General features: G+C 44.5%; 1 protein-coding gene across 1 annotated transcript in view; it reads right to left on the bottom strand.

Annotated features, from left to right (window-relative positions):
- PRKCA (protein kinase C alpha) overlaps window positions 1-12098 on the bottom strand; it is a 276998-nt gene that overhangs the window by 238724 nt on the left and 26176 nt on the right. The window lies entirely within an intron of this gene.

Here is a 12098-nt window from a genome sequence, read left to right as displayed (position 1 = left end):
GGAGGTATTCAATGAGAATTTGACCTGTAGGAATTTGGAGAATGTTGTTAATTAGCAAATACCATAAAATGTGCTTATTTCAAATTAATCTTTCAGAAAATACCACTTGCCAAAGATCATTTCCATTTTCACTGTCTTCTCCCCTCTGGCAACAAGGGTTCATAATGGGTTTGGTAAAACATAAGCACATATGAGAAAGGAAGCAGCCAGGAAGTCCTGACGCTGAAAATAAGTAGAATATAGCCAGCACCGACAATAACAATAAAATTATGTCTCCCCTGACTACACTGGAAGATATAAAGAAATATCACAAAAAGACAAAAGCATAAATGAAAATTAAATCTCTGCTTAATCATCCTTTTCCAGAGGAAAAAATGTAATAAGTACTTTATTTATTTATGTGCAAGGCAATGTCATTTTTGTAATAGCTACGGGACACATTACTATTACCCTGATGCTTCTGGGCCGGAGAAATAGGATTAGCGGCCTAAGAGGGAAGAGCTTAAACTGATTAGGCAGGGAGGCAGTCCCAGGGCAAACAAGCAGGAGACAGGAACAGCCCTCCTGCTTCTGGGAATAAATGTCCCGCAGAGGAAGACCTGGGCCATCCAAGGTTGGTCCGGGACTTTAGATTGTGATCTGCAGGGAGAAGATTTTTAATCTTCCATTTTCAAAACAGACTCCAAATGACAGAGGTCGGACTCAGGTTGGCTTGACACACGGCGTGCATCCTACAGAGCAGTTTCAGGATGGCCCCATGCATCTCTGCATTCATTGGCTCAGCCAGCCATGTTTATGACGCAACTACCATGGTAAGCACGGTGTAGACAGTGATGTGAGACGCAGAGCCCACGTGCAGGGAGCAGGGCTAATGTAACTGATGAATGAATCTGCCCAATGAGCACTTAAATGACATAGAATCGAGTGCCTCTAACTTGAGCCCTGGCGTGTTGGGTTGGAAGTTATCTTAGAGATCACTGTAGCCACCCTCCTTCATTTTGCAAAACAAAACTGTGAAGTCCAGAGATGTGTATGGACAAGGACACAATCGAATATGAGGGAATGCTCATGTCTACAATCCCAGCCAACTCTTCCCACAAAACAGACAATAGACATTTCTTTTAAAGGGCTCAATGCCCGAAACATAAGAAATGTTCAAGATGGGACATTTTCAAAGGTAATAATACAAGCAAAGCAGTAATGAGCTTCTCTCTATTGGACATTCTAACTTATGACAATGAAAAGGCAACTCTTATTTTACAAAAAAGAACATTCCCCAGTAACTGAGGATGCTTAGAGGCCTGAAGTGAGGTCCTCGCATCTGTTCCCAGGTTCTGGAAGCAATCCACCAGGGCCACCAAACTCAAAGCCAGCCACGGAAACCCCACACCACTGTGCGTCCCGCATTTCCAAGTATTTCCCAATGTCTTTCTGTTGGGGCCTCCTCAGTGCTTTCAGAACAGACCGAGTTTCCGAACCAAATGAGCCCATTGTATCTGCTGTGACAAGGGGGGCATACCAGCATTACCACTGAGCAAACAGCCTAAATAGGAGGTTACCAGGAGCAATCAGAAAAATAAATAAAGACTATGATCAAAGTGAGTCATCGAACATGGTTAAGCTTCACCAAAATGTGCAGAAAAATCTGCCTGTGCTGCACTTAATGGAAAGGATTTCCAATGTCAAATCTAGGACACACCCCTTCAACCAGGGGATGTTATTAGTTTAATGCAATCATAGCTACCCAGCTGTTGAATAGTTCTCTTCAGAGCCTGGTGTAACAACAAAACTATCTTCCCTGCAACCAGCGTAAAGTTAGTTGACAATGAATAATAATCTTGGACTGCTGGGGTCCAACCCCAGCAGGTCCAGGGGTCCCCAAAGGTGTGGACGGAGTCGGCGAAGAAGGAATGACACGGAGACAGCGTTCAGTTGCTCAGCAGCCTTGCCAGGACCTTTAGCCACAGTCTCCAGACCAGTTCTGTGTCCATGTTCTCTTGCTAGTTTCTCCAGCCAGGTGCGGTCGCCAGGTGCTGTAGCCAGGTTCTGTCCAGGATCTTTTGCCATGTTCTCTGGATAGGTTCTGTCTCTAGATTCTGTCTTCTAAGTTCTGTCTCTTGTTGTCTTGTTACATCTGTATTTATACCAGTTGATTCAATCCTATCAATCTCTATTCCAAAGGTTAGGGTGTTTCTTATCTCCATTCCAGGGAGTAAAGATTATGTAGCTTAAGCATGATTGTTCGTAGTTAAAGAGATTAATTACCCGCCTGGCACTTAGTGAAGGGGTTTTATTCCCTCCCTAACTTCAGGGGAAAATTTCTACCTGGGGCAACAACCTTTCTCGGAGAGGTGACCTTGGTTAAAACACATAGTGCCAAGAAGGTGAGCAAATATATTAAGAACAGTATGCCATATATGCCAGGTCCCTTGAAACAGCAAGAATGGACCGGCTCCCGGCATTGGACAGATTAAAATGTCTAACTTGTTATTAAAAACATTTCTGAATGGCCATATCTAAGAAACATTTCCAAACCATGAAGTTGGCTGATAAAATTCTTTTATCTGAGAGAAAAACTCAAGAATGTCCTTCATACCATTCTCCACCACTTCCCTTCTCCTAACCCCTTAAAACAACACAACTCATAAAACAGAAATAAAAATTTAAAAAAAACCCACAAACTTGAGATGTTCTTTTTTTTCCAGTCTTTCCCTTTCATTCACTCTGGAGCTGTCCATGAAAACTCCACCACTTGGATAGAATGTCTGTTTCAACAACCCTAGGGCAGAGATGGTCTGCCAACACCATGCCCAGCTCTGAAAACTCCATCTCGCGCACAAGGATGGGTCTCCAGGCAGGCACTGTTTCCCAAAAGAAACAGTGGGAAAGAATCGGGAGGAAAGGAATGGAGGTGCCGTCAGACCCTGTGGCCTGCTCCCAGGGGTGCACCCCTGCTGACTATTTCCAGACTCCTGAGATAGCTGCTGGCGCTGGCATCTCACTCCAGCCCTCGAAGCTACATTTATTCCCCAGACTCCTCCTGCCCGGGCAGAATGCATGGGATCGGGGTGGGCACCGGCGGTGCTCTCTCCCAGGAATTTAAGCTGAGACTTGTATCTGCTTGCACTTGTACTCTGAGGATCTGACTTGGCCACTTTAGACCCTGTAAGCAGGGAAGTGGAGAAAGCCCAGCTGCTCCCCTATAGAGGAATGAAGCCAATCCAGGAAGGGAAGTGGGGTGGGCCCCAGGGGGCCTCAGGTTGAAAGGGCCTTGGGTCCCCATGCAGCCAGATCCCGGTTCCAAGACCCCTTGTAGCTGGGCAGCATTTCCTGTCCCTGACCCTGTAAAGTGCCCTGTGGGTCCTTACATAAATCCTACCTTTAGGTCTTAAACTTACAGTAGGCACTTGTTTTTTTGTAACTACTAAAATGTAGCCATATGTTTAATCATTCAAAAGCTCACAGCTAATGATTTACAACCCCTAGAAGACTATTTCTTGAGCAGCACGTACTAAAATATAATTGTCTCCAATTTCAAAATATATTTTATAATTTCCCCATAGCCCTTTCTAAAACACAGCCACATAGATAGGAGGAAGTTTAAATAAGTATTAATAGTCTCCTTGTCCTAAGGGATGAGATGTTAAAATCTAAAGACCTTGGGTGAAAGGTTTTTCTTCCAAGTCTTCAAATTCAGAAAGAGTCTCACAGATTTAAAACACAGACCAAAGGAATTGCTATAATGTTGAGAAAGCTCCTTCAAGGCTCAGAAGCAAGAGGTACCCAAACTGTGCTGTGGGCTAGGTAATGTACAGCCTCTAGCCATCACAGCCTCTGTCCTGTTATGTTAAAGGGCATGCACCTACAGTCGGAAGGAGAAATAAAACCAGAGCAGCGCTGACTGTCCATGGTTTTCCAATAAATTTGGAAAATTTGGCCAATAAGTTTGGCTGTACTTATTCCACCCATTCAACATACAGTCACTGCATATACACCCCCACCATGTACCAGGTTCAGTACCATGTAGTGGGGAGAAGACTCTGCCCACACAGTTTCTTCCATCAGTCATTCACACTTTAGTTAGAGAGAGAAAATGAATGCACAAGTATAATGTACTGTGGTTTGTGACGAAGTGAGAAGATAAACACAGTATATTGCAGGACTGCAGAGAAAACAAGCTCTATGTAGCTCCACATGTTGGGAGGGAGGGAGCCAGAACAAACAGGCCTCAGGTTTCAGTGAGGCCTGTGAACTTGCTATGAATTCTCATTTAACCGCAGTGACTATCAAGACCTGGCCACAACACAAATGCTCAGCCTTCCGAAGGCGGAAAATAACAAAATTTTAAATATTTTTAATTTATATCATTTTTCTATTTCAGGAATGAGGAGATGAAATTGTCACCCCTATAACCAACCCCTCCCTGTCTCTTAAAGGTTTACAGACACCCACCCCAGAGAGCCCAGCTTCCTGACTGGGTGTGCCCTGGGCTGGACGGACCACTCCATCAGTCACCCATGTGGCTCATCTGGCCGTGCCTCTCCTGAGCCCTCCCTCTCAGGTTAGAAATGCATCTTGCCTATGGGGCATCTAAGTTTTCCCCAGCACCACTTCAACATGTGAGAAGACAGTCCCCAGGGGGAAATAAAAAGTACTGTTATCACAAGTGTGTCCCCTCACTTGTAAGTGGGCTGAGCTGTAAGCAGACGCCTGCCAGCACCTGAAAGGCCATAGCTCTGAGGACATTGGCCGGAGCTTTAGTTACAATATCTTTTTTCACTGCCCCTTAGGTGTGCAGCCTCCCTCTCCGTCCCCCACACCCGTCTACCAGCCCCTAGGATGGACTTCTTTTTAACCTCTGTAACTAAAGAACCTGATAGGGCCATGTGATAAGGGACCGGTGGCCTAAAAACCCTAAGTTTCCAATTCCAGCAGCGATGGCTCACTTTTCATGTTTCACACACAGAAGACATTCACGAAGGCCCTAAAAATAAGAAGCAGCGGAGGCAGCCAGGGATACCTAACACTCAATCAAAGCCGAGCAAGTGAGGAGAGCATGAGCGGTTTGGGGGAAGCGGGCCAAATGTTTTTGCTACCGGAGGAATGAATTTGGGGTTTTGTGCGCAGTCAGCAGCCCACAGAAGGTGCAAGAAATACAGGAGCCGGACAACCGGGAGGCCCCGGAAAACCCTCTCTGCCCTGCCAAAGTCCACCACGTGGGAGAGCCCTTCGCAGCCAAACTGGTAGAAAAGGGTGATTCATTTCTTCCACCCCTCAGGCCAGGAGAAAAATTAAACATGGGAGGAGCGAGGACACAAAGGATATGACAACTTATTTGCAAAGCTCTGCATAGCCCTGTCCTCACTAAGGCTGGTTTACGTGGCAGCGTTTTGTGCAAACTACTGGTTCCCTACCCTGTTCCTAAGGAGTTCACAGCACACCAAAGGCACAGGTGCCTTCAGAAACCCAGTCTCTGCAGGAATTTTAATTTTCCTCCTTTTTAAAATACAGATCTCCAGAGAAAATCCATAGTCTCACGTTTTCAATGGCAGGCAGAAACAAAATGTTTGCTCTAGACCTGCTGCCACAGGTGTAAAATAATTTCTTTTTATTGAACGACTCTCCAATATGCACAGGAAGAGGGCCACAGGTGCCCCGCATGATGGTGATCCGTAGAAGAGCAGCCTCAGCTTTTCACATTTGTGCAGCTTCCGGTGCAGTTTGAACGCTTCATAAGAGAAATTACTTAAGCTCTTAAGACAAAGGCTTTATGAAAATTCTCAACCCAACGCTGGATTCATTCTCAGTTAAATGCTACATTGAAAGTTTGCACAGCCCGGCCTGTGTGGCTCAGTGATTGAGCATCAACCTATGAACCGGGAGGTCACAGTTCCATTCGCGGTCAGGGCACATGCCCGAGTTGCGGGCTCCATCCTGGGTAGGGAGCGTGCAGGAGACAGCCGATCGATGACTGTCTCTCATTGATGTTTCTGTCTCTCTCTCCCTCTTCCTTCCTCTCTGAAATCAATAAAAACTAAATAAATAAAGCCAGTTTGCACAAAGTTCCTATTTTGGAGACCTGTAATTTTTAACTGTGTATAGTTTTCACTGCTTTTTGACTAAGCAGCTGATGAAAGCGAAGAGCCATTTCCAGCTCCATTACCCATCCACATGTGGATGATTCATTTGTCCACTACTCCTAGCTTCAGGCTGCCCCCTTGCTCTGTTGTCCAACCTGCCCCTGGATCCAATGTCCAGAACCTGCTAACACAGGCTAAGGGTATGCAAACCAATTTTAATACACACAGAAGCAAAACAAGGAAGCGATGGTGAATGCCTTGGAATGCACTCCTCCAAGATAAATATGAATTTTGAGTTATGTGTTGTTCTGGACAATTGGTACCACAGTTTCAATTTGTGAAGTATGAATTTCAATGGGCTATTCCCAAACTCTTAATGTCTGTTCAAAGCACTCTCCTCAGACCTCCCGGGGTCAGCATGATGAAACTACTTTTCTGATAATGCCAAGTCGTTATCTGCCTTCTTCCCTGTGTTGACATCGGGCCTGAAGATGGGAGACCGATGCGGGTAAGACCACTGGCGACTTCGCAAGAACCAAGGCGGCAGCACCATTCTGCACGGCATGACATTCATCCCACTGTGAAATCCCAGGTCTGTGTTCTGTTTTTGTTTTTTAAATTTATTTTAGAAAAAGGAAGATTTAGAAAAGGAAAGAGAGAAAAAGAAAGACAGAGCAAGAGAGAGAGAGAGTGAGAGAGAGAGAGAGAGACATCAATGCAAGAGAGAAACACTGACAGTTCGCCTCCTATACGCTCCCCGACCAGGAATCAAACTCTAAACCCGGGCGTGTGCCCTGACTGGGAACTGAACCCACCACCCTGTTGTGAACAGGACGACACTCCAATGAACTGAGCTGCACGGCCAGGGCTTGTTATATTTTAATGCCAGTTACATGTTTAAGAATATCTTGAGGGCGCATTGGTTCTATGTTAATATCCTGTGTGACGCATACAGCACTTAGGCTGTACTCCTAGCAGGGGGGCTTTCTCGCCTACTCTTCCCACGGAACCCCATTTTTATTTTAAAAAACTACAAACCAGGTTTCTCCAGATGAGGCTAGTTGGCAGATCCTTTCTTGCAAATGAATGAAGTGAGAGCCTGTCACTTCATGGAAAAGAACTGGCAGTATTTACTGCCAATGATAAAATTCAAGCTTCCGAGTGAAAAACAGGACTCTGGAAAACCTGTACCAGCCACGCGCTTGACAGCTTCCTAGTGCTGAAAGGTCTTGTTTTTTATGAGATTGATGCTGATCTTAACAACGGACTTTTTGATGTTGTATAAGGAAACAGGGCAACGTTCAGAAGACCTGTGGGGCTAAATGAAACGGTGTTTTCCAAACAAAGAATGAGATCATACAGGCATGTGGCAGAGGCACTCCAGACAGACCCATGGACACAGATGTGGTTTCATATTCTAACTAAACTTTCAACGCTCACTTGCCAACTATCACTATCAAAGAAAAATGCCTCCAATCATCTGAAAAGGCTGTGAAAATACTATTCCAGTCCTGGCTGGTGTGGCTAAGTGGTCAGAGTGTCAGCCTGCACACTGAAGGGTCTCGGGTTCAATTCCCCTTCAAGGACATGTACTTGGGTTGTAGATTTGATCCCTGGCCCTGAGTCGGGGTGCATGTGGGAGGCAACCAATAGTTGTCTCTCTCTCTCATTGATGTCCCTCCCCTCTCCCATCCACTCTCTTTCTAAAAAAAAACAAACAACAATGGAAAAATATCCTCAGGTGAGGATTAAAAAGTACTGTTCCCTCTTCTCATTACATTATCTGTGTTAGATATAAACTTCAACCAAAGCAACTTATCACAACTGATCAAAAGCAAAGCCAGCTGAGTCCAACAGTGTTGTATTCAAGTCGGACACCACACAGATTTTCAATACCACTCTAAATTTTGTTTTGAAAAATACCCTTTTTCATGAAATTATGTAATTTATGTTAACTTGTAAAGGGTTTATTACTTTTTACCGTGATATAAAGTTAATTAATAAATCCTTCTTAAATTTCCTTTTTAAGAAGTTAAATATTGGTAGATAATATCTCCATAAACAAAAGCTCTTTAAAGTCCTGAATAATTTTTTAGTATAAAGGGGTCCTGAGACCTAAAAGTTCAAGAACTACAGCCTTAATATAATTTATATTAAAAATAATATTTTCAAATTTAAAAATGGGGTTCTGGTATGGTAGAAAATCAGGGATATTTCTAACAAGCTTGACTTTTCAAGCATACTTTGTTATCTCTTAGGGTCTATAACTTATATGTAAAAAAATGTTATCTTTTACTAGCATTCATTCAGTCATCCATTCATGATCTACTTATTGAATACTTTCTATACAACACTAGCAATACAGCAACTCTGCCCTCATGGAGTTTATGTTCTGGCGGAATTCATCCACCTATCTCTACCTATGCATTCATTCGATAGGATTAACGAACCATCTGTTATATGCCAGGCACTACACTTGGCCATCTTCTCAGAACCAAAGTATTGATGTACTTCATTGCACTTTTCATCAGGGCTCTGAATACTTTTCAGATGTTCTCAACTTCTGCTCATTTCCACATTTCCTTGGTGTTAAGAGATTTCTTCACCCTAAAGCTGAAGGCTATTGCTATAGTCATGTGTCCTGTCCACAATTTCAGGATAAAAATTCAGTTTCACGATAAGAGGAAGAGATTTGTTGACAATCAGAAAAGCTGGTACACTCACCCACCCCTGACGCTCACCTTCTCCCCTTTTCCTGGGTGAAGGACTGGTCCCTTGACCAGGAGCTCAGGGAGAACCAGTCTTCAGTACTTGAAGGGGGACCTGGAGAACGCCTGTGAGGGCTAAGAGAAATGGTGGCTGCCCCAAGACTGCATGGGTGTCCTTATAAAACTAATCGGGCAAGCGATGGCATATGTAAACACTACTCTGACCGTCATTAAAGCAAGATTCCAGAGAAAACCAAAAGATAATTGTCCATTAGTTACACAGGCTGAACATAAATGACTCCTTCAGAAATTCAACTTCCTAACAAGGTTTTTAACTCAAATAACAACAACAAACAGCACCACCACGTACTTTAAAAACTAGCTAGGAACTGGATTGGGAGGCAAGGATGGTCACAGCGAAATAAATTTCAAATGTGTGACATGGGTATAATAATTCTGTGAATCTGAATAATTTTGCTTTTTCCAAAACAAAATAGGATATATAAGTTGCTAAGAAAACCCAGCTATAGAGGATAAGAAAGGGCATTTTGTTTACAAATTAGAAAAGCAAAAGGGGTAATTTTTTACTCTGGGCATTACATAAAAGAGGCTTGATCAAACTACAGTATGCTTATTCATGCTTTCAGCAAAGATCTGAGTACACAGCGCCAGCCAAGATCTAAGAACAGGCAGCGCTTCTGCCAGCCAACAGGACGTGTCTAAATATTGCAAAGCCGCGAGCTTCTGGAGTCATTTAGACTGTATTCAAATCCAACTTCTGCCACTTACTACCTACCATTAACTTATATGTTGTCTACACCTCAGTTTCCTCCTATGTTAAATGGGAATGCCAATACTAATCTCACAGAGATATTTACATAAATCACCCATCACGGGGATGTGCTAATCATTGCAGGCTGTTTCTATTCTAAAGGCTAAGCGGTGTACTCAAAAAATATAAAAATAAGGCAGAAGTAATAAGCATAATAACTGCTAAAGAAATTGCGAGGGAGAGAGATCGCTGGTCTCAGGTGGTCGGGGAACAACAGTTCAAATCCCCTGTGACCGAGCTGAACAGGAAAGTCCCATTCATCAGTATTGCTTCTTGTGCCTCACGAGCCCACGACAAGTATTTACTAAAGGTAACTGTGATGAAACATACTTAGTGGCTCTTAACCTTTCTTGAGGCAGGTCCTCCCAGAGAGTCTGATGAAAGACACGGAAGGAGCCTCTCCCCAGAAAATGCTGCTGACAATTACTCTAAGTTCCGGAGGGAGGGGTCCCCAAAAGCCCATTCACGGGCTATCGATTTTGAAATGAAGCCTAAGGTCACCTGGTCCGGTGTCATGAGTCAGGTGTACCAACATCAAGGCTGTCTTGCATCACTGATGCCTCATTCTCAGAGCCTGGCACCGCCATTCATCCTATTGTGCAAACTCAGAGCCTACAAGTCACCCTGGACGCTCCTTCTTTCACTCCCCCTTCTGCAACCAATCTTCCAATAGGTCTTGTCCATTTCTCTTATGTCCACCTCCTCTGCCCAAGGTCACTGTCAGCCTTGGGTAGGATGGCTTCAGTGATACCGCAGCTGGTCCACGCACATTCTCTCTGGTCTCCCTCCAGCCTGGTCTCTGTACCGCAGGCTGGGTGAAGTTCTAAAAGGCATCCTATCAAAACCATCTTCCCCCACCTCACAACCACTTAGACAAACAAGGGAAAAGCTGTCATTGAAAGGAAACCATACCAGTCTATGAGTGGGACACACCCTGGAATGGGTTGGGAGCAGAGGGAAGAAAGTGATGTGGAAAAAAATTAAACATGGCAGAGAAGGGATGAAATATCAAAAATATCCACAGGCCTTATTCTTAGTTACTTTGGAGACTTAGACTATATGTGTAACATAACCAATGTTCAGTAACCAATATTCCCTCCCACTTCCCCTCTTCTCTAATTTTAGAAATTAAAAAAATAAAAAATATTCAAAAATAGTAACTTTTCATATCCCTAACACCCAAAATCATCTACTTTTAAGGTCTTGGCATATTTGCACAATTTTTAAATATTTTTAAAAGGATTTATGCAGATAAAAAAGACAAATGCAAAATTAGATAAATTCAACCACCAACAACAGAAATAATATCCTATATAATAAAGAGGTAATATGCAAATTAACCCTCATGCCATCATGCAGTCACAAAATGGCTGCTCCCACAGTAGAGACGGGGTTCCTGTAACACAAGATGGCTGCATCCACAGTGGAGGCGGGGTTCCTGTAATGAGCCATATGCGTGATCATCAGGGACCTGAGGCTGCATGGCACTGGGCCGGGGCAGAGGTCCTGATGCTCCCCCCGCCTGGCAGGACTTGATGGGGGACCTCAAAGCATGCCTGCTGCCCCGGCCCAGGCTGGGGGACCTCAGGCTGCGCCTCCTGCCCCAGCGCTGGGCCGGGGAACCTCGGGCTGCACCCCCTGCCCGGCAGGGCTTGACGGGGCCACACCCTTGCCCCGGTGCTGGGCCAGGGGATCTGAGGCTGCGCCCCCTGCCCAGAGTGTGCCTGGGGACATGAGGCTGCACCATCTGCCTGGTGGGGCTTGATGGGGGACCTAAGGCTGTGCCCCCCCGACACGATGGGGCTTGACAGGGGATCTGAGGCTGTGCCCCCCACCCAGCAGGCTTGACGGGTGGGGCCGGCCGGGTCTGGGACTCATGTGATTTTGTGGTGCGTGCAGGTGAGCGGGGACTTGACTCTTGGTCCCACGACGCGCCCCAAACTCTTATATACTGGAGTAATTTTTTAAATGATGTGCTTCCATTTTAGGCAGAATTGGTTGACTCTATTTTGAAAGATGTGGCTACCAGAATGCTAATACTTCCTCTCATTTTTTCTCTCTGCCTCCATATTTTTGTTCAGGTGGGGCCGGCCGGGTCTGGGACTCATGTGATTTTGTGGTGCGTGCAGGTGAGCGGGGACTTGACTCTTGGTCCCACGACGCGCCCCAAACTCTTACAGGAGGAAGATTTTCATATACATTTTACTAATTTTCTTTCATCTCTGACATTTCTATTATAGAGAAAGGGCAAATAGCAATATTAAAATATTTCCTCTAATTAATTCCCTTTTAATGTGCACGAATTTCGTGCACTGGGCCAATAGTCATTAATATTAGGCAAAAGCCATTCTAGGCATCTTTTCACATACATGGATGGACGAATGAGGACACGGATAGACAGAAATAATTTTATGAAAATGGGATCATAGTCGACATGCTATTTCATTTGTGATATATTAAATTTAAATGTGCTTGCCT

Source organism: Myotis davidii, unplaced genomic scaffold (assembly GCF_000327345.1).
Source record: "Myotis davidii unplaced genomic scaffold, ASM32734v1 scaffold69, whole genome shotgun sequence".
Lineage (NCBI taxonomy): Eukaryota > Metazoa > Chordata > Mammalia > Chiroptera > Vespertilionidae > Myotis > Myotis davidii.
The sequence above is the reverse complement of the archived record's forward strand: the minus strand, read 5'-3'. Positions and strand labels throughout refer to the sequence as shown.